The sequence below is a fragment of the Amia ocellicauda genome, chromosome 18, assembly GCF_036373705.1.
Source record: "Amia ocellicauda isolate fAmiCal2 chromosome 18, fAmiCal2.hap1, whole genome shotgun sequence".
Lineage (NCBI taxonomy): Eukaryota > Metazoa > Chordata > Actinopteri > Amiiformes > Amiidae > Amia > Amia ocellicauda.
The window spans coordinates 17,602,023-17,624,214 of NC_089867.1; the positions used below are offsets into that span (position 1 = coordinate 17,602,023).

Sequence of the window (22,192 nt, forward strand, 5' to 3'; positions counted from 1 at the left end):
ACAATTTTTTTTGTATTGTGAATATTAAAAAAAAAAAAAAAAAAAAAAAAAACCTGCAGAAGTGGCACATGCCCACTGAACCCCTGGTGACAGACCCACAGATTGGCAAATGTGGACAGGCAAATAGGCAGCCGCCACACCGGAAGCGTTTCCTGTCCCGACAAATGATCAACAGAGCTCTGGCACCACTTCAGGAGAGGGCCACAAAGGCCTGCGTTCAGAGCTGCGGCTGCCTTGTCTTGATCAATCCTAAAACACCGGAGAGCGAGGGAGACGGACGCACATTCAACGCGACGACATGGCTCAAGTCCCAAAGGAGATTGCTCATTTCCTTTCTTCATGCCACTCCCACACCCCCCTGCGTTTTTTTTTTTTCTCCCCGTTCTAAAATATCATCTCTGCTTTATCTTTCAACCTCCGTTTAGAGGAAACACTAGCGGGGGAGCCATTAGGTCAGCACATATAAACATTTGCAGACTAAATTATTTAAGGTTATCTGGTGGCCTTTTACTCGGCTTCTCCTAGCAGATGGTCCTGGAACAAGCCCTACATTCAAAAACCCATTACTGCTCTGCCAAAAGCATCTCCACCCTGGTTACTACAGGATGGTATTACCTCTAATTAGGCAAAGCTTTTGTTTCTGCAGCGGCCGCTTCTCCGGCTCTGTCTAGCCACAGTGCAACTGTGTTTCAGGAAGCTTCAGCTGTGAGAATACCATGGGCTGTGTGTACGTTTTATTTCTTGATTTACTTACTTTTGTTGGTTTCTGCCCTTTTCTTGCTTTGTTTTATAAAGGCATGCATTTATAAATTATCTTTCTCCCTCCACAAATAACTAAATATTTGTTTTAAAATGTAGCCTACCAAAATACATTTTCACAACCACTACAAGGCAGTTACAATCCACTGTCTGGACAGGATTATGCAATGGACTGATTTAATTCATTTGGTTTAAGCAACTCCCAACGCTTGAGTCACCAGGGCCAAAGAGGGACAGGCGTGCACATAGACACTGACCCCACTCTCACCTAACCACCCACAAGGACACGGTGTCTGCTTTCACAAAGGCTTTAAGATGGGGAGGGCAGAATCATTATTTACAAATCATGTGTTCAGCAACTGGTTTAAGATACAGTTCAGGGGGGGGGTGCATGTAAGGAACCTTTCTGTTACAACAAGAGTAGGGGGAGGGGAGACTTAGTTGTCAGGAAAGAAGCAGCTGTAGGAGCTAGCAGAACCTAAGCACCATGTTCTCAATGGATAGGTCATAAAACATGCATTTCCCTGTTACAGTCTGCCTCTTAGCTAGCTAGCTAGCATGATAAGAAGGGTAGACAGATAGGAGACAAAACTTATCCTGAGCCCTGGATATGATCAACTTTAACCCAAAGAGGTTGGCAATTACTAAAAATACAACCAGAGGATGAGAACAAAAGGGGAGGCTTATGGTGTCTAAATGCAGGTCCAAGTTTTTAAGCAGCATACAGTAGCACTGTTGCGATCAGGAGATTAACTCTGCTTATTCATGTGTGAAATGGAGACTTGATCCCTGACTGATACAGTATGCTGCCTAGAGCAAACACAGGCTGCATATTTTTCATAATTTCATAATGCCTAACAACTGTAATATTAGATTACACATCATATCCCTCCCCGAGTTTGCAGAATGCAGACCCTGTAAATATCTTGCGTTTAACATAACTGAGAAGGGAGAGAGGAAGTGCAACCTCTGCACTTGGGTCATTTCTAAGCATGGGACCTGTACTCCGGTCAAAGGGGGGGGGAGTACCAATCAAAAAACAAATGCCTGGGAAATGCAAAAGCTCAGGGACTCCAAGCCCATGCAGAGGATTCAATCACAGCTGACGAAGTCTAATGCAGCACCAGAATTCAGGTTTTCTTCTTTTAGCCTCCAGTCACAAATACAATTTCCAAGCCAACAAGTTAAGAAGATGGGACCACTCTGGCATTGTAAGCTTCCTGTTGTTTGTGTTTTTATACCTTAAAAGGCCTAGGTTATGGTCGTGTGCGCACGTACATGCATATCTCACTGGACGTGCATCTGACGAGACGCACAGTTTGTGTCTTCAGAGCTTCAGAGAAAGGGAGACTGAAAACAAAATAAAAAAAAGCTTTCACATTGTTTCCCAAGGATAGTAAGGGTCGGGTTACGGGCATCCATAATCTCTCGCCTCAATTCAATTCCTCACAGCAGAAAGCCAAGCTACATACCGCTACGCAAGGCTGTCAATGTGAAGAATGGGAAAGTCCAGCAGCAAAACACTCCATATAAACCACACATACACAGTTTCTTAGTAACATGGTCGAGGTGTTACTCTCAGACGTGGTTTTATAGCTGTAATTGTAACTTCACATGCCAGTACCAGTAAAGTGAGCTGACGTCATGGGAGTCACAAGGAAATACATTATCCTCTGATGTTAACCTTGCACAACCTAATGAATTTTAACATTGCTGAAGTACTAAATCTTACACAAGTCTCAGTGCCTTGATAAAGCACCATGGCTCACGTGACATATTATCTTGGTATGTATAAGAGTTCTCCCTCCCCCCTCCATTTGCCTTATTCTTGTCGTTTAAGTTGTATTGGAATTCCAATGTCACGCTTATGTACATTTTTTTTTTTTTAGCCAAAGGGTTTCCACTACCACACGGCCTTGTCACAAAGCTCTTCATGTTTCCTCTACAACGGAGGAGGGGGGGAAGGATCAGTTTTATTGTAATTTTTTTTTCTACATACACAGCGTTAAGCAAATCCTGGTAATACACCAGAAGAAAGCTAGACTGTGAACCAAGAATTTTACATACACACATAATACATATACACACACACAAAAAAGCAAAACGCATATACACATACACAAAAAAAAAAGCTTCTACAGCTGGAGGTCTGCGCCAAGTTAGTGGTCACCTAGACACCAAAGCAATATTTCAGTCACCTAGTATATTTATCAGAGTGCAGTACATAAATAGGTCAGTCACTCACAATGGCAATTTCTGTCTGCACTGCACAGCCAGAGAAATCCCCAGCCAAACCCGATTACAGAAGAGCCCAAAACAGTCTCAAGTGTCAGGGAACCATGTGGCCTGGTCAGGAAAGACCAGCTCTGTTGGTTTAGAAAAGAGACTAGCACACAGCCAATCCAACACTCACACACAGCCAAACTTTCTCATGCGTGTTTTCCTTTCCTTCCCCTTCTACAAATCTCGACCAAAACAAACCTTGTGCACTTTCTGCTCTGACAGATGCACAGATTATAACCTAGGGAAGTTGGTGGTGTGGGGGGATTAAAAAGAAGTTTACATATTACAGGAGGCACATCCACCCACTGTGAAAAGGCCTATTGTTTAGTTAGAGAGAACATTTACTGCAGAACTAATGTACAAAGAGGCATTAAGGAAATGCTAACAAGCTGTACTGCAACCAAGTCACTACAAATTCCTGAGGGTCAATTCATATATATATATATATAAACACACACACACATATATATACACACACACACACACACATACAGATAACAAGATAAACACAGAGTATATAAAAACCAAAGCGCAGTCAAATAAAAAGCAGCAGGCCATGTTTACAGTACAGTTCACTCCACACAGCTAATGAACAGTCTGGCTTGAGGTCAAATAATGTACCCTGAGTGTTTTCTTCCACTCTAACGTGGCTGCCTACTGCAATTAATCTGCAATATTTCAAACTAGGTGGACAACACTCCAAATTGCTTCTGGTGAGCAAAAATAAGAATTTAAATCAAGAAAAATAAAGGCATCGAGAAGTGTTTTTTTGGTCACCGTGATGCATTTAATTCCAGCAATTTCCATTTTATTTAACACTTAGGCCTAAGCAAAGGAATTCACCCTATGACAGAATCTGAGACAAGGGGCAACACGATGCTAAGTGGAGGAAACAACACAAATCAACAGCAGAGGGGGGAGGAGTGGGATGGATTGACTGACTTACAGCCTGGAATCTGATACCGAGAGACACTGCAGGTCATCACACTACACACTATATTACATGAGGGAGTCTCTCACACCCTTGTTTCATAAGTACACTGTGAGCTGGAGCAAGGGACACAAAGACATGTTGCCGTTGTTGTGAAAAAGGAAAAACTAAAACAAGCAGCACATTGTAGACCATAACTTCCAGGAACGCCTAAGCCCAAACCCAGAAGGCTGCAGAATTATAAACATTAAAACTACAAAACCAGAAACATTCCTGTGGACACCAGACACCCATCTGACAGAGCTGGAATGTATTCCTCTGCACCGTTTTAGAATGGGTTATAACAGTAAGGAATGGGGCATATACAGTGAGCAAAACTGAAACGGGGGAATAAACTAAAACATGAAGGATCGTAAGAAAGTTCAAATCAAGAAGATGACACAGAACTCGGAGGGGACACAGAACTCCATCAGATCTCCGTTCTCCACGACCCGCCCCGCTTTGGACGATTTCAGGATGCTCGTCCTTGGTTGGAGTAGCACAGCCCAGAATATGATCATCAGCGAGCAATTAGACCAGAAAGACACGGCTTCTCCTGGTTCATTACCGCTCACAGTAATTAAGGTGAAGACACGGGGCAGCCAGTGATGGAATCTGAATTTATTTTTTATTTTATCCCTCCGGCATTAGTGCAATCTCCTAACCTCTACCTTCCTCCAAAGGCATACGCAATGGCTTCAGTGCTAATGTGTATTCAATCTGATTTATGGCATCGGAGGCCTTGGCTGAAATGGCAAGTCCACAACAGACTCATCAGCTCGGCAAGCACAGTGTATTTTACTGGCATGCCGCAGTTCAAATTACACATTTTACCACCTTGGCTACAGGAGGGACAACAACACTGAGAACAGAAGAAAAATAATAGTTTTATATAAATAGTTGAATAAAAGTAATGAAATTAAAAAAAACACAAATAAAATTGCAAGCGAAATGCACGAACATCTCAGAAATTAATTTCTTAATTAAATGCATAAATTATGATGCCGGAAAAGATTTATTGGGGGCTTGTTTTGGTCCTGAATCCCAGTGATCACCAATACACAGTGACTGTCACGAACAAATCAAATTTACAATAATGGTGTCATCAATCTCGAGAGGCACACCTCCACACCGTGAACAGTAAGAAACGAGCAGCAAGTAATTCAATACTATAATTCAAAGCACCGAGCAGTGTCTCGTTTCGGACTGCTTTAACCTCATGGAAAAAATACTTGCAAGACATTTTAAAGGTTAATAAATTAAATCACAATTGCTGTTGTTTTAAAATACACACAGTTTTCTGTCTTGCTCAGATGCCTCGTTCTATAGCAGGGACCGTTTGGCACAACAAATACAGAGGCATTACCGCATAATGAACGGTTAGTCAAAGTGGCCTGCCATAGCGTCAGGATTAGGCCCCACAGATGCAGTGCTTTATTACAGTGCAGTAATCTTTTCAGGTTCCAGTTGGCCTGGTCTGCCAAATTTGGCCGTTTGCATGTAAAACGAACCAGAACAAAAACAAATGTCGTCAATGGTAGTGTGCACATAAAAATATACTGCCCTCCAAGATAAAGCCATCCCTTTTTAACTGTTGGACACGCACACGATAAGAAACCGCAGATTTCATACCAAAGTGGGGAGGGGGGACACTAGGACCCAATAAATGCACTGTCTGCAATACAAGGGCTACTCAAGTGCTTACTGCAAAGTTTTCACAACACCAAGCATGCTGAAACACACTGCGTCAACATTACCAGCTAAACTGACAGAAGTGTCAAGCACTGATAAATGAGAGCAGCTTCCACTCCTTCCACCAACAGGCTGATGAGCTCCTCGCAAAACAACAGGCTGTAAAACTAGAAAGCGCTTAGAGAGGAAAGGGAAAATCAAATAAATACCACCACCTCTTCGGTGCAGCGTTAAAAGTGTAACGGAAGCAATCTGGAGATCGAAGAGAACAATGAACTCCATTCAAAACCCAGCCTGAGAAGGCCAATGTTCTCATGAAACGATATCACTACTCTAATAACACAGGTTGTACCTTTTGACAACACAGGCTGCGTGTACGAGTAATGCTACAACGCTCAGGACTGGATTTGTCCTATTGTACAACATCTCTCCCATAAAGATGAAGAACTGGAGACCTCGAATAAACAGGGATTACTAAACCTCAGGCATTCATTGTTTGGCAATGCCTGTGTTAAAAGTGGAATTAAAATCAAATAACACACTTGTCTTTATTCTTGAATACATGTTAATACCAACAACAATTAAGTCTGCATAATATCCTGTAATTGCACCCTGATATACATCCATCTGATCACTATTGCCTTTCCACTAAATACGCAATAAAAGGTAACACTGCTTCTGAATTAAACAACCTGTGGTCTAATAAATGTATAATATTTTTTCGGGGGGGAAATGCAAGTTACAGTCTCTCGATACCTGTGATTCCGTCTTTTCTAACCTCAGATCCGTCAAGTGCTATATATTACTAGGGGGAGGATTGAGTTTGATATCTATGGAAATCAACCAAAATAGATGACAATTTAAAACCTCACACTCTCTCTACCTTCCTATGCTGCCACTGCTGAATTATGTTGTGCCAATATTATAGATGGATATATAATACAAGAAAAACAATTCACCTTTGTAGGCTACACAGTGCAAGCGGGACATTTGTAGTTTCATCCAGTAAATACTGCAACTCATCAGACAGTCTTGGTATACATCTATATTCATACACACAAGAGAACAGCTAATCTTGAACACACTAATAACCTTGAGCTGTCTATTAATGCCATTACTTTATGGGACAGTAGGAAGTATAAATAGAAGCTCTAATTCTTAACAGTCTCTTGTAACCATTTCAGCCCCCCCAATATAATTAATTATTTATCCTAACACTAGCAGATAGCAGAGGTGATAAGCGCTTTGAATCGGTTTCTTCTTCTTCTTCACCACAACAAAAGCATGTTTACTCAAAGGATTATCTACAAATGTTCATTTAATCAGCACAGACCAATGCTGCACTGAAATCCCTCTCCAGCACAGTCTCAAAGGAAAACCCATGTCTTTCTTGCCTCCTTCGCCTCTCTTTATCGGGAAGGAAAATCACATTTTTTTGGGAGAGGGGAGGGCGGGATTTCAATAGGAAGTGGAGTGCCTACAGTGTGTTTTGACTGCATGTAAAAGTCAACCCAGTGGGGATTTGTTAGGCTGACATTTTTTTGGGTCTTTTTTCCTTTCGTCCCTCAAGATTCCAGTTCTTTGCTTTCCTGGCGCGGATATTACAGTAACTGCTCTCTAGTGTCAACACCTGTTGCCGATACTTAAAATAATCCCTCCAGTAGTGGCTGATGAAAGACGCAGAACCCTCAGCAACTAAAGATTGCATTTTAAATCCGTATCAAAACAAAAGAATAGGATACAAGCACACTGGAATAACAGAGAGAGGGGTGAGTGTGTTTTTGTGTGTGGGGGACATTTGGTTCTCACTATTCTTTGGTGGCGTTGTACCAATGTCAGTCAATGCTTGTTTTTTGTGCTCTGTTACAGTCTTTTATTTTTAAGGAAGCAACATGTATTACTTAACATCACACAGTCCTTTCAAATAAAATAAAAAATAGATGTGTTGATAGATTGAGTGTTTTTAATATCCAGTCACTGACCTGATGCAAGTTTACACTTTTCCCTGGCATAGTGCACTGCAGAAGGATTTTGAAGAAGACTGGGAGATGGAAAAACAAGGTGGGAGAGACTTTCTAGGTAGGGTGAGAGATGGACAATCTGCTCACTATAAAAACTGTTAACGCATGATCTTTTGCAACCAGTTACACATCTGGAAATAATTAAATAGGGGCTGACTATTTAAAAGGTTCTTGATAAGTGGAAATGTCTTGCATAGCCGTCTCCCTGTATCTTCTAGAACACAGGGGCAATCTGTCATTAAAGTTAATCTATCGCTAACTTGAACAACCCCACTGGAGTGCTCAGACACACCAGGAAAAGGTGCATGCGAGTGCGCGTGCACAGGAGCAAAATAATTTAAAAAATAAAAAAAGCAGCTTTTAAAAGACAGCTGAGGGAGCACTTTTTGCAAGTTGTCCAAGAGCCAAGGAGAAGGACTAAAACAAAGACTGCAAGGGATATGCAAAGGATATGCAAAGTGGTGCTGGCTTCAAACCCTGATGGTTTCTAAATGCAATCTTGTAAACCGCTCGTGGCCGGCTCCCTGACACGGGGAAAGTCCTCTTGGGCGAGCAGCTCCCAGAGTGCCGTTTAACAATGCATCGGAGAAACAGAAAGGAATCTACCATCACCACCTTCAGGGTTTTGAACACAGTGAGGAGGCCCCTGCTCCAGTCATGTGCAAGACGGGAACAGTGCATTGGTCACGCATTTTTCGTTATAGTTTAGTACGACCTCTCCAACAGTCTTTAAGACCTCCACAAAAGCATCCACGGCCTTTATCCACCTGTCAACTTCCTACAAATTGTACAGAGTGGTCTGCACACACTACCACCAACATCTACCTAGACAGAGTGGGTTATGGCAACTGCAGGGGCTGCCCCCACACACACCAGGCCTCCTGATTTAGCATGAAAAGGAGCAAGGAGCTCTGCAAGAGTGCTGCCCAAGATGGAGCACCCTCACGTCACATACGTCAACATAAAACATTTTAGTAAAGCAAAGCAAAAATTTGGTAATAAAACACAAAATTAAAAAAATTAAAAAAGGCAGACCCATGGATGCAGCACAAAGAACCTAAACCTGGGTTGCTCAGTGCCCTTGCTATTTTGCACTTTATTAAAACTTTTGTTAGCACTTGATTCTGCAACCTCTCCTTTACCCCTCTCTCTACAAATGTTATGTCTGCACTTATTGGCTCACTTTGTGTGTATTGTATTTTATACCGATTGTATTACTGCACATTTGTAATGCTTTAAAATGTTTGTGTAAACTAAGTCGCCCTGGATAAGGGCATCCGCCAAGAAATCAACAATAATCATAAATAAATGAATAGCTGGAATTCTCTAAAACACACTGCAATGTCAGCTTTGTATTCCTTACCAGAAAAAAAGTGTTTTTTTAAGTTGCAAAACTGAACTTCTCAGATGGTTCACTGCTTTAGATGACACCAGTAGAGAGTGACAAGACAAACCTGCGAACTCCACTGACAATAAACACATGTAACATTTCTGCATGTCTACTCCATATTCAAAATAAGACATCAAGCTCCCAGACTTAATCTTGTCAGTTGCTTAAGGTTACTGCAAACCCAGGAATAACCAAAGGCCCTGTGGCTGACAATGCCCTACATAGGCTACTCCTTTATTTATGAGTAACTATTTTTTGTTGTGGTTAAATCAGCTAACTTAATCCTGAGAAGGGGTACACAGTGCAGCCATTAATGCAATACCCCTAATCTGGATTTAGATGCAGTACCCAGCAATATATTTAAATGATTAAACCTGTGCGTCACAGAAGACAGGCCTAGCAGCTGCCAACAATACATACATGCACACACAACAGTACAGACATGCTTTGTTGTGCACTGATATAAATATATAGATCTAGATCTATGTATTTCTTTCTATTATAAATCAAATTGTATGTTAGCTAAATTAGTCTTAAATGTCAATCTGTAAAGAGATACTGATAAAACTCAAATACAAGTTTAAATCATTATAGTTTAATATATGTTAACAGGTTTTTGGGTTGAGAGAGAAGTTAAAGAAAATGTATAAAACATGAATTGGCTGTGACAGACAAATGCAAGAATTCTGTATATACAGGATCAGCACCCCATCAGATTTTTAAACTTATTTTTTTAAGAACTTGACACAACAAAAGCTCACTTTGAAAAGGCACTGGCTTGAATTCATCTGTGACATCCTAACAGCATGGAAACACTCCTTTTAAGCCATAACTCTCCCCCTTCTGGGAAAGGGAGATGACATTGGGCTAATACAACATTTACAGCCATCGTCTCTCAGGCTGTTGTTGTCACAGGTCAACGTGAGACTCAGCACTCCCTTGTCAACTAAACTGCTTTATACCAAACAGAAATATCTAGTCTTCACCAAACAGGAATCCACCTATTGATCTATCTTTCCAGCACGCTACAGGAAAATATTTAACACAACACAGAGCCGTTTGTCATCTTATCAAAAGCAAAAGACGAAATACACATATGCTTAGTTGCTCCATTCTACAGACCTGCTGGGTGACATTCACTGGTCACATTGTTTTTTCCACTATGGCTGAAACACAGATACGAATCCATCAGAAGGTGGCACATGAGGCAGAGATGAAATTGCTGATTGCCTGCTCAAATCCTGTAATTCGCCTTGTGAACAAGAATGACCACAGGGCCCACCTCCTCAACATGAAAATCCCATTCCCTGATTATGAACAAAAAAAAAAATTAATTCAATGTAAACCTTTCCGCGATTAATGCCATTATTTGTCCTTCTACACATTTTTTTGTGTAGTTAACTATTTTTCTTGTTTTCATTCCTTTCCTCCTCCAGTTCTTGAAGACTTGCATTGTGCTTAAGTAATTTACTTTTTTCTATTTTATTTTTTTATTTTTTTTCATCTCCCCCTACATCTTAATTTTTCAGTTTTAAAAAAGGTCATCAGCCACAGCTCTGCCTTGGGCACATCAGAGCGCTAATTAATAGGAAGAGCGAAATCATATTCAAATCACAGATCAAAATGTTAAAATGGCATTGTTTTTAATGACTAGAATTTTGTTCAATAAGGCTGCATGGTGTTGGAAGCCACAGTAACCTGATACTGCACAGCAACGGCCCTGGTAAAGCCAGACACCTTCATGATAAATTAGAAAGACATTTAAAACAATGATAAAGGCCATTTTCAGTGATTATTATGATTGGTTTTTAAACTAAAGGAGGAGATGCGATGTGGGAGTGAATTAAGAAAGCAGACAACACTTTCGATCCCTTCCATCCCAACAGGGAAGCTTAAATCGCCACACATAAAATTAAAAGTAACAATAGTGATATTATTAATAATAAATTCAAGGGCTTCACAGTGTTGTATATTTTCTGCGTGTCAAGACTAACATTACAAAGTGTCCCAAAAGTATGTACGTTACTCTACACTGTGGAGGGGGATACAAAGACTCATTCAGACATTATTTTGGGTGTGGCAAAATCACAAACGGCAACCATACTTAAATATTTTTAAAAGTATTTTACTGGCATTTATGTCAGTGTTGATTTGCAACATGGATAGTTATCAGTCAAGAATGAAACTGAATGTTTAATTCAGTGGCCGATTTATAATTTAGCTTTAGCAATATGTTTATCATGCATAAATTAATTTCCAAATAATAATCATAAACTAAAATTCGATCCCTGTTCGTAATTTGTACATTCAAACAGACTATTATTAAATACAGCTTACAGCTAGGGAATACCAGAAGAAATAAAATCTGAATAAGCACTTTACTAAAATAAATAAATACATCAGATACATTTGTACTTGAAAGTATGGCAGCGAGTCGCTAAGCAAGGTCTCCCTACACTGCCGAAAGGCTGCTGACCAGGACAGCCAACAACAGCAGCAGTAGCAACAACAGCAACAACAAAGGAAGTGGTAAAAAGCATGACATTAATTACATCTGTGATTCCCCTAATTCATGAACTGTTACGACGAAGCCCCGCAGCTCCCAGCCCAGCTCCACAACACACGAAACTGATTTTTTTTTTTTTTTTTTTGTGGAGTTAAACTGCTCTCTCTCTCTCTGATGCACTTACATCTTGCAGAGAAGATAAACTAATTAACAAACAAAAATCAAATGGAATGTGGTGAATCTCACTGAATTGTATCCACAGCACAGAATAAATCACATTCCTCCCCCCATGTCAGTCTCCCATAGGCAATCTGCTAAACCACCATGAACAAAAACACCTATCATTATTAAAAAAAAAAGTCCTTTCATCACCCCCCCTTTTCTTACACACACTTTGATTCAGTAAATGTAAGGCTTTTACACATTTATACAGCAGTAAGAGACTGTTACAATTTCTATAACTGTACCGGCCACCAATATTTCTGTTCAGCAGAACACTAAAGGGCTATGACCCCAAGTAATACTGAAGCTTAGTTTTTGTTTCTTTGTTGCCTCCCAGAGAGTTCAGACAAGCGCATTATAAATATGCCATGCACTGCTGTAAGAATATCCATCTATTCACACACCCACACATGCAGCACACTGTACACATACACACAGAAACTCTTCAAATGACTCACAAAGAGGTACTAGAAGATTCATTTTTTTTTTACACTTGTTAAAAAAAAAAAAGTAAATTAAAAAAATCAATTGCATCTTAATCCAGTCAAATCTTCAGTACGGTTTCAGTGGAGTCAAGAGTGTTCTCACGGTTAAACAGTATTGATACAATTCTAAAAATGTTTTGTTGCTTTTGAGCAAAAACAAGAGACTCAGAAGAAGCAATATATTTGAATAATGTGGGGAAAAAGGGAAACTTAGAACAAGAGGTTATGAACCTTAATTTCCAGTTTTTAAAGTACCTCGTCATTTCACCAGAGAAACTAGGATCCACAACTGAACGTTTGCACAATATATACAAAAAAAATAAACTTTGCAAACACCAACTGAAGCATCTGCTAAAAAACAACACGCTCAGAGAAGCACTCTCGGATGATCTAGTTCGACATGCTCCATAGCACATGCAGCCTTACGTGTCACCTTTAACCCCTCTGAAAATGGCCGCCTGTGCTATTCTTCTGTGAACTGACAGAGTTTCTGCACAGGGACACTTGAAGGAAACTTTTCAAAGTGCCCAGGCCAACACCGTGTGAACCTCTCAAACAACAACCAAAATGAAAAATACATTTCCTTAAAAACATAGATACCAAAACAAAGAATCCAATCCTTTGTTAAAACTGTACTGGAGGAGATTTAGGCCACTGATTTTACCCATCATCTCAAACCACTATGCACACAGATAAAAAGGCAAAGTGTCCTCCTACTTAAGTACATTAATCACATCTGAATCATTAAAACAGGGGTTGCAGTTCTCAGCTAACAGGAAAAAGTACACACACATATATGACAAAGGCAACCACAAAGCAGCTCAGTGTGACACCATTATTAACTAAAAGCCAATTAACATTTGAGGTTCTAAATTATGATTCTCCACAATGGGAGAAGAAAAGCACTAAGCAAGAAGACTCCCACTTCCACACAAAAAAAAAAGATATACAGCACAGCAGAGCAGCTAATTTTAAAAATATCCCAATTCAACAATTCAAAGTCGGCTGCCGCTGCTACCTCTGTTTACGGCTCAGTGTAATTAAAGCTAGTTAGATCTAGCTCAAAACCACAGCTCTATACTGTATTCGCAAACCTACAACACCTTGGAGATCAGACAGCTACTCAAATTGAAAAAAGAATATATATATATAGTGATAAAACAAATCTCCCTCGATTTACAGTAATTCACAACATGGGTGGCAGCTGATTGTAGTTATAACATGGGGAAATGAAAATGTGAGAAAACACTTAAAGCTTCCCCCTTCTGCCCCCCCCAACAATGTGTATTTATTTATTTTTAATATCCACCCCCTCTCCTTTTACACTTATCACAAATGCTCTCTTTCCGCAAATAATCACCTCACTGAGGGTTGACTAATCACACAATGCTCCACACAGAGCCCGGCCACATGTGCTCCCCGCTCAGCTCAAGGAAGTAAGGCTGAGTTGTTTGCCCCTAAACAACCTGCAACTGGTCAAGCAAGTACAGCTACAATGCATTTCACCAGCTCTGAGGTTTGCAGTAAAAAGCTAGCAAGCTCATCTCAACCTCTCTCCTGTGAATGGGAAGTGTTTTCTTATTTAAAAATAAATAAATAAAAGTACCCCTAAAAGGAGATCCACATATAAGTGTGTGTCCTCCACAAGCCCTGCTTAAATACACATTTCAAGCTAAGGTTTCTGACGTTATTTCCAGACCTAAACATAATAAGTAACTCACAACAACAAAACTTTATAGGCTAGTTCTTTGCAAAGGCTTTCAAAGACAAAAACAAAACACTGATTTAAATCACTAACCTAAAAGGGTAAGTATACATACATAAAGTGTGTGTGTGTGTGTATTATTCACAATAATCAAATACAAAAACGTGTATTGACTATGACCTCTTCTACACAACACTTTTAATAGAGGAAAACAAAAACAAAACAAAATCTAAAATCACATTTTGCCCCAACTCGAGTGTGTTAACTCAAAACATGTCCTCAATGCCACTACGCCTTTGTCTGGCTCACAAATGACAACACTTCCAGAAATTAAAAGCAGTGCACGGCTGGGTTGTGTGTAACTGGATCCACTGTATTCTCATTAAAAGTTGTCGCTATTCTGCCAAGATCTCGCTCAGCAACACAGCAACTCTCAAAGCACGACATAAAAATGATTATTCACACACACTACTCACCCCGCCAGTCTGTTAATCTTGAAATGCCTTTAAGGGGGAAACAACTTTAGTCCAGTCTTCTCAGCTGTTCCAGGCTGACCCCGGCGGACCTTGCTCGCTTGGGCCAGATCCAGCACACGGGCTACACAATGATCAGAGGCACTTTTTATCCGTTACCAGTCAGCCACTGCCCATACAGGGAGAGGAGGAGGAGGAGGAGGAGAGAAAAAACACTTGGCTAACAAAAGACGGCCTCGCTTGCTTATTTCTTCTCACACAGAGCGCCGGTGCCAGAAAGTGTCCTCCGTGGCCTGCCGTGGGATTAAGTGGCGGTAGTAGTGCTGGTGGTAAGAGTAGTAGTACTGTAGTAGCGGAAGATACTGTAGATCTCGGATAGGAAATCACAGAGTTCACCCGTTTACCGACTCCGCTTCCTTTTTCACACACACACACACACGCGTCCGCTCTCTCTCTCTCTCTCTCTCTCTCTCTCTCTCTCACTCACTCACATGCACATACACTACGATCGCTCTCTCTCTCTCTCTCTCTCTCTCTTCTCTTTCAATTCCCTCTCCCTCCCTCAGCTGTTCAGCAGACACATACACATGCCTGACCTACTCTTCCTTTAGCCAGACACTAGTGAAGGAGAATAGCACCCCCCACCTCCTCTCCTCTCTTCAACCACAAAAAAATAAAAGAGACTCCGTGAAAATACGGACTGGATTTCCGTTCTTTTTTCCTTCTCAGGACGAATGAAGGAACGGGGGGGGGGGTGGAGAAGTGTGTATGTGTGTGTGTGGGGGGGGGGTGATTGATGGCAACTCGTAAGAGAACGGTCTGTTGGAAAATGCATCGGTAAGCAAGATATTACACAGCTTGCATCCCGGGTGTGATCAACCGCTCACTTTCGCGGCTGCTGCGAGGAATATTAATGCAAAGCTCTGACGTGCAACTGCAGCTCAAAGACAAATTAAAAGAGGGGGGTGGGGGGACCCTTTCGTCTGGTGCTAATTAAATAAACATAGCAAGAGAGGGTACTATGTAAGTACTGTATGTAACAGGAAAGAACATTAAGGGGAAACCTTAGAACGTATGATTTGGAACGTGTAGAACACTAATAATCACCATCACTATAATCACACTGTATTGATCCATGAAATGCACCACACATTTAAACACAAAACCGATATGTTTGAAGCCCTGTAGTCTTTGGGTAGTGGCTTCATTTGCATACATGTGTTGATAACGCATTGATGGCCCCGTTTGCATTACAAATCAGTCACACCAAGGATTTCAAAGTAGGAAGTCGTTCAAAGGAAAGCCGAATGGAAGCGCCATACAAATGCATAATATCCCTGTTAGGGGGGGGGGGGGGGTATGTAAATTATCTATCTATGTCAGGCTATGAATGTTTGTTTGTACATATTGATAAACGACACGCTTACTTGTATTTGGTGTATTGATACAAACGTACTCCTGTGAAGCCTGAAGCCTGATACTGATCATTTCCTAAATAATATTCTTTGTAATGAAGCCTGTCCAATTGTACAGTCTATCGATCCCCCTGGAAGCAGAAAGAGGTTTAAAGTCACTACACATAGCACACCTGTTTCTCTTCCCGTTAAGCAAATAATACGGAATAATATGTCCATGTTCATTATTTTGATAGTCCCATGAATTATACAAAATTCAGTTTTTCCATTTGTTAATTGGGGTGTTTCCTAAGGAAGATCACCAACACATTTCCCCCATATGCACTTCCAAAAGATGAAAGAATATTCATTAACCAAAGTTTAAGACAATTGAAACTGAACAATACCACTGGCAGAATGAACATCCACTAAGCTATAGACTACCTAATATGTGCATTGCAATGATGTATGCTTTTGAAGTATGCATACCTAATACAAAAAAAATAATAATAATCATTTCCATCTCCTAAATTACAAACCTCCTCAGTCAAGGGCTCAGCAGTTAGCAGGTAGTTTGCTGGAGAAGCGAGAGATAATTTCTCTTGCCGCTACTTGGGTCAACATTAACACCAGCATTAATGCCTGTTGTGGTTTTGCAAAGGAATGGGAATCAATCAATCCACTGAAGCTGGTGCCGTGTGGGGCATCTCTTCTGTGGATTATCATCAGGCTGTGCAATAAGAGGAGGGGTCCCTGGTGAACACATCGCTTGAAAGTGTGTTTCACACGCGGCCGATGCTTATGGTACACTGTGAGCCCAATCCTAAACACCCATTTTCTTCTCCATCCATCTCTTCTGCAGTTTTAATCAGCTCAGGGTCAATCTCTAAGCACAGGAGTGGAATGCACACTCTATATAATGTGTGTGTGTGTGTGTGTGTATACACTATATATATATATATATATATATATATATATATATATATATATATATATATATATATATATATATATATATACACACACACACACACGGATATATCATATTTTCTTGCAAACAAAGCTTTCATGGAGCACTCAGAGAAACCTAGACCTAGAAATCTAGAGAAACATAGACATGGATAATAAAATACAAACACTTAAAACACTAAAGTCCGAGTGTGCTCATTTTCACCGGGGCTGCAACACTGTGATTTTTAAAAGAAAGGCGAGGGGAGTAATCTCCTGGGCTGTATTTAACCTCTGTGTCTCCCCTACTTTTCCTCTCTGCCAGTCATCCCCATGAAAAGGTCAACCATATTCCCAGCCTGCCCGACTTATTTCATTATCCACGTATCTGTTAGCACTACCAAAGCAGACTGGTTCCCAGTCCAGACAAATAAGCCAACACTACTCATACAGGTTGTCATTTGGATACAGACCTATTCTCCATTTCTACCGGTTCTAAACGCTCCGACTACAAGCACAGACCGATGTAGTTGGGGAAAAGCAACGTGCACCAGAGAACACAGCCACCCTAGTAGGTCCAAATCTGAACCATAGCCAATATATTTATATATTACACTCTCACTCACTCTCTGTGTATGTGTTGCTCTCGGTGTCACATATACTCTCTCTCTCTCTCTCTCTCTCTCCCTCTCTCCCTCTCTCTCCCTCTCTCTCTCTCTCTCTCTCTATTTCAATTCAATTCAAGGGTGCTTTATTGGCATGACAAACAGTTTCGTAGTGTTGCCAAAGCAGTTAATATTATATACATACATTGAAAAATAATAAAAGGTAAGGAAAAAACAAAACAAAAACAAATGAAACAGTAACATTATAATTTATAAATAAAATCTTAATAGACATGTACATTTACTTTATTTATAGTTATCAGGTTGCTGGTGCTCATGTATGTTTTCACAGTGAGCCCCTCAGGCTGTGGCAGGCGGCTACATATTGGGCGGCCAGGGGGGCTGTATGTCCCTCCCATTTATCTATTTTTCCATTTATCAATTCAGAGAATGATTTTGTAATATGTATGAATTTATTAAAGAATGTGTCCCTTAATTTGGCATATTTATTGCAGTGGAGGAGGAAGTGCATCTCTGTCTCGACCTCTCCTGTCTCGCAGTGACCACAGCGCCGCTGCTCTCTGGACAGCCAGCTCTGCCTGTGTCGGCCCGTCTCTCTGGCCAGGCTGTGGTCACTGTACTTGGTCAGGATCCGTCTCTGCTTCGTATCTCTGACAGTGAAGAGAGACTCTGCCAGGGTGTATTCTCTGTTTAGGGCCCGATAGCAGTCCAGTTTACTTTGGGATTTGGTTTCATTGTTCCAATGTTCCAGATAGGAGGTTTTGGTTATTTTTATGATTTGGTTGACTCTAATTGGGGGCAGGTAAGCAGTGCTGACCTGAAGCTGGTCTCTGTTCGCAGTATTAGCGGGGGTCAGTGCCGTGAGTTTCAGGGCCAGCTGACTCAGGGGACTCTTTTCAGGGCTGAGCTCTTGGGTTTGGAGGGCCTTGTACTGGAGTGAGTCTGACTCACTTTTCTTCAGGTGCATCCAGAATTTCAGTGCTCTTTTCTTTATATTAATGAGGGTTGGGAAGCGGCCTAATTCTGCCCTGCATGCGTGGTTTGGTGTGTTCCTGTGCACCTGCAGTATGTTTTTATAGAGTTCAGCATGCAGGGTCTCTATTGGATGTTTGTCCCACCTAGTGTAGTCCTGTTGACTGAGTGGACCCCATACTTCACTACCGTACAGCGCAATGGGCTGGATCACACTGTCAATTAGTTTTAGCCAGATTTTGACTGGAATATTAATTTTATAGAATCTTCTTCTGATTGCATAGAATGCTCTTCTTGCTTTGTCTTTGAGCGTCTTCACTGCCAGGTTAAAGCCCCCTGACGCACTAATAGTCAGGCCCAGGTAGGTGTAGTGTGAGGTGTGTTCTAGGGTAGTGTTATCTAGTGTGAAGTGGTATTTGTTTCCCTGAGGTCTGGCCTTTTTTTGGAAAATCATGATCTTTGTCTTCTTCATGTTTACTGCCAGGGCCCAGGACAGACAGTACTGCTCTAGTAGTGCCAGGTTTTGCTGAAGCCCTTGCTCTGTGGGCGACAGCAAGACTAGGTCATCTGCATAGAGCAGGAATTTGACTTCTGTGTCATTTAGGGTGAGGCCAGGGGCATCAGACTGCTCCAACACCGTTGCCAACTCATTGATGTAGATGTTGAACAGTGTTGGGCTCAGACTGCAGCCCTGCCTCACTCCCCGCCCCTGAGTGAAGAATTCTGTTCTTTTGTTGCCAATTTTTACTGCACATTTGTTTTCGGTGTACATTGATTTTATAATATCATAGACTTTACCCCCTACAACGCTTTAAAGAATTCTGTAATAAAGTCCCTCGTGCCAAATGGAGTCGAATGCCTTTTTGAAATCAATGAAACAGGCAAAGATTTTGCCTTTACTTTTTTGGTGGACGTGTTTGTCTATGAGGGTGTGTAGGGTGTAAATATGATCTGTAGTGCGGTGATTTGGGAGGAAGCCAATCTGACTCTTACTCAGGACACTGTGCTCGGTAAGGAAGGCCAGTATCCGGGCGTTGATGACTGCAGAACACCTTCCCCAGGTTACTGCTCACACAGATGCCCCGGTAGTTGTTAGGGTCAAATTTGTCTCCACTCTTATAGATTGGGGTGATCAGCCCCTGGTTCCAGATGTCAGGGAAGTAACCAGTACTGAGGACCATGTTGAACAATTTAAGCACAGCCTCCTGCAGTTGTGTGCTGCTGTGTTTGAGCATCTCAGTGCTGATGCTGTCCGGGCCGCAGGCTTTTCTGGGTGGAAGTGCCTGTAGCTTTTTAGATAGTTCCTGTAGGGTGATTGGAGAGTCAATTGGGTTTTGATTATTTTTAATTGATTGTTCGAGTAATTTCAGTTTTTCCCCGGTTTCAATTTGTTTGTGTGTCAGATCATTTTGTTGGATATCTTAAAGCTTTTAAAAGTATTTTTTCCAAATGGTTCCGTTTTGTATTGCCAATTCTTGTTGTTTTGTTGAATTTAAATTGTTCCACATTTCCCAGAACTGGTTTTGGTCAACAGATTTCTCTATGTCTGTGAGTGTTTTGTTTGTGTGTTTCTGTTTTTTATTTTTAAGGGTGTGTTTGTAGTGTTTTAGGGTCTCACAGTACTGCTGGCGTAGTTCTGTGTCTTGTGGTTGATGATGTCTTTGATTGGATAGGTGCCTTAAATTTGTTCGTATTGATTTACACTCATCATCAAACCAAGTGTGTGTGTGTGTGTGTGTGTGTGTGTGTGTGATTCTGGTTGGTCTTTTTCATTCTCTCTCTCTCTCTCTCTCTCTGTCTCTCTCTCTCTCTCACACACACACACACACACACACACACACACACACACACACACAGTATGGACACATGACAGAACGTGAATGAATGGCTTCAGTAAAGGAAATGCGATCTGACACGAGATTCAGAATCCTCAGGCAAGGTCATGTGGGTTTTAAAATTCATGAAAGTTTGTGCCAAACCAGTTTAAATTTTAAGCTGGAGACTTGTTCTTTGTGGATTGGCTCCACGGAAACTGATCGATAACCGTAAAAAATAGGAGCAAACTCAAAAGTTCCTTTACACACTTCACATTCTCGCTCTCCCACAGATTGAGAAGCACTCTGAACAAAACATCAGGGATCTAACAAAGGAGCCTCCTTCACCCTTTAACTGGGAAGCACCGTCAGGGTGAAAGGCATTCCCAAGAGCTCAAGCCTGAAGTGTCTTTACTGAGACAGACCACTCCTCTGAGTGGATGGGGGTCACTTTGTGTACTTTGAATATTAAAAACATTTGACATGTAGCAACAGTATGTGAAAAAATAATAAATACATACACATACAAGCCTCTACAAAGAGCACACAGATCAGATAAGCATTCTGTTTACCAGCTGGTCCTGCTTTGAACTGCAATCTTATTTGCTTTTGTTTCTGTATCTAGTAGTACTATATTTGAGTGCACTGTGGAATGTATTGAATTATTGTAATGTTTAAATTTTTTGGTTAAACCACTCCACATTATGCAACTTTTACACCACACAAGCTTTACATTTAATAGTGAAATAGTCTTTGGGTTTGGGCACAACATAGATTTACACAAAATGAATAATATGAATGCTCCTACTACAAAGAGGGAAAAAATTTAAACTTTGCAACCAGGGTGTTTGCAAAAATAAAAACTGGAAGTACACGGGATCCAGTGAACCTCAGCACTTGAAACAAACACTATATGTATGCATTTTGACAGATGCGTTTAGTTGTGTCTTTTCTACAGTGACTGTGCTGCTGGGTCCAGTCTCGGGTTCACTGGAGCTGCGTTGCAGACCCCGTTCCCAGCTGAAGCGGGAATCCAGCTCCAGGTTTTCACACTGCCTCTATTTATCACACAGCCCTGTCATGTTGAGCACCATTAACAGATAATGAAAGGAGACAAGGGGAGCTGTTACAAGCAAAGCACTCTGAATTCTACAGGCCTAAGCATGTAGCTGGGAAGCTGACAATGTCTATTCAATTCTGCTTAGCATCCACCCCCCCCACCCTGCTCTCTCCCAACTCTTCCAACCCCCTGCCCCCCCCCCAAAAAAAGTAATATAATCAATTAGTTACCACTGTTTGTTTCTTGTTGTTCTGTTGAATGAAACAGAAATGTAATTTCACACAACAGTGACCCCCCATTAAATATATATATTAAAAAAAATAAAGCGTAGTACTCTTTTTAGCAATCTGAAGATCAAGTTACTTCAGCGCTTAGAAAAGTAGATACATAATTCTTAAAAATACAGAGAAGGGATTTATAAAAAAAAAAAACATCTGTACAACGGGAGAAAAACCCAGGAGATGTTAATGCCATTTAGACCAGCACACAAAACCTTTTAGATGTTAAGAATCAGCGGACAGGGGATAATGCAGCATAATGTTAGGAATTAAGAGTGGAATACTCCATGTTAGCACTACTGAAATCTTTCCCAATTATTTTGAAAATGCAGAGACTCCGAAGGGATTAAAAGGCAAGATTTCCAAGTTTAATCTTTCAGTATAAGCTTACATTAGCTCATCTCAGACGACAGGCATTTACTGACAGGGATTTTGTTATGGCCGAAAAGGGAGGCTCCTTTTTTAATTCTTATTTTTCTCCTTCCTTCTCTTTAGCCTTCTTGATCTTTTAATTAGTATTACACAGTTTCACGACACTCACAGGGGAGTGTAGAGGTCAGCAAGACATGCCAGTCAAACAGACCTATATAAAGA

At 40.9% G+C, this 22,192-nt stretch overlaps 1 protein-coding gene across 7 annotated transcripts in view; it reads right to left on the reverse strand.

Annotated features, from left to right (window-relative positions):
• Positions 1-22,192, reverse strand: part of rerea (arginine-glutamic acid dipeptide (RE) repeats a) — a 173,137-nt gene that overhangs the window by 116,200 nt on the left and 34,745 nt on the right. Inside the window, exon 1 of one of the 7 annotated variants that reach the window (XM_066691244.1) lies at positions 14,510-15,152. The exons of the other annotated variants lie outside the window; for them this stretch is intronic. The gene's annotated coding sequence lies outside the window, so the exon portion shown is untranslated. Of the gene's footprint in view, positions 1-14,509; positions 15,153-22,192 lie in introns of those variants that run through there. 7 annotated transcript variants of the gene reach the window in all.